The sequence below is a fragment of the Phalaenopsis equestris genome, unplaced genomic scaffold (genome assembly GCF_001263595.1).
Source record: "Phalaenopsis equestris unplaced genomic scaffold, ASM126359v1 Scaffold000148, whole genome shotgun sequence".
In the NCBI taxonomy this organism is placed as follows: Eukaryota; Viridiplantae; Streptophyta; class Magnoliopsida; order Asparagales; family Orchidaceae; genus Phalaenopsis; species Phalaenopsis equestris.
Genome location: NW_018164590.1, coordinates 51,548 through 52,186, shown reverse-complemented (window position 1 = coordinate 52,186; position 639 = coordinate 51,548).

The window sequence follows — 639 nt, the reverse complement described above, 5'->3', positions numbered from 1 at the left end:
CTAAACCTAAGATTAACCAATGATTTTCTATGCACTGTATCAGGGTAGAGAATTAAAATTGCTCCTATTTGGCACAATACATATTATAAACATTTATCTCATCTCATTTCACCAAAATTTCATTGTAGTGGGAAGGATGCTTTTTCACATAAAAAACCTTCATTACATAAACATAGTTAGTAGATTAGTAGTTATTATTAAAAATTTGCATTTCATTTTTTCTAATAGTTAAGTAATTTAGTTTGGCTAATATCTCAACATTCAAAATTATGATAGGGATTTCGTTTGATTTTCTGTAAATTTTTTGATAAAATTTATCATTGCTAATTTACACATTTCCCGTGGGATAAATTTACACCTTTCCCGTGAGATCGATATTTGGGGCTTAAATAGAAAATCCATTATTACTTGATAATAATACGCATACTTGCGTAGAATCCCATTATTAATTACCTATAATTATATATATTTTACACAACTTACTTTTCATACAAGGATCAAATTTTTGGCGCTGTAGTGGTGTCAACTTCATAAATCCTTACATTAAAAAAATCAGAATCATGTTTTGGGCATCATTGCCGGGGAAGGTAACAGTTAAATTTATTTAAATTAAATAGTTTTGATAAATTAGGAAATTTA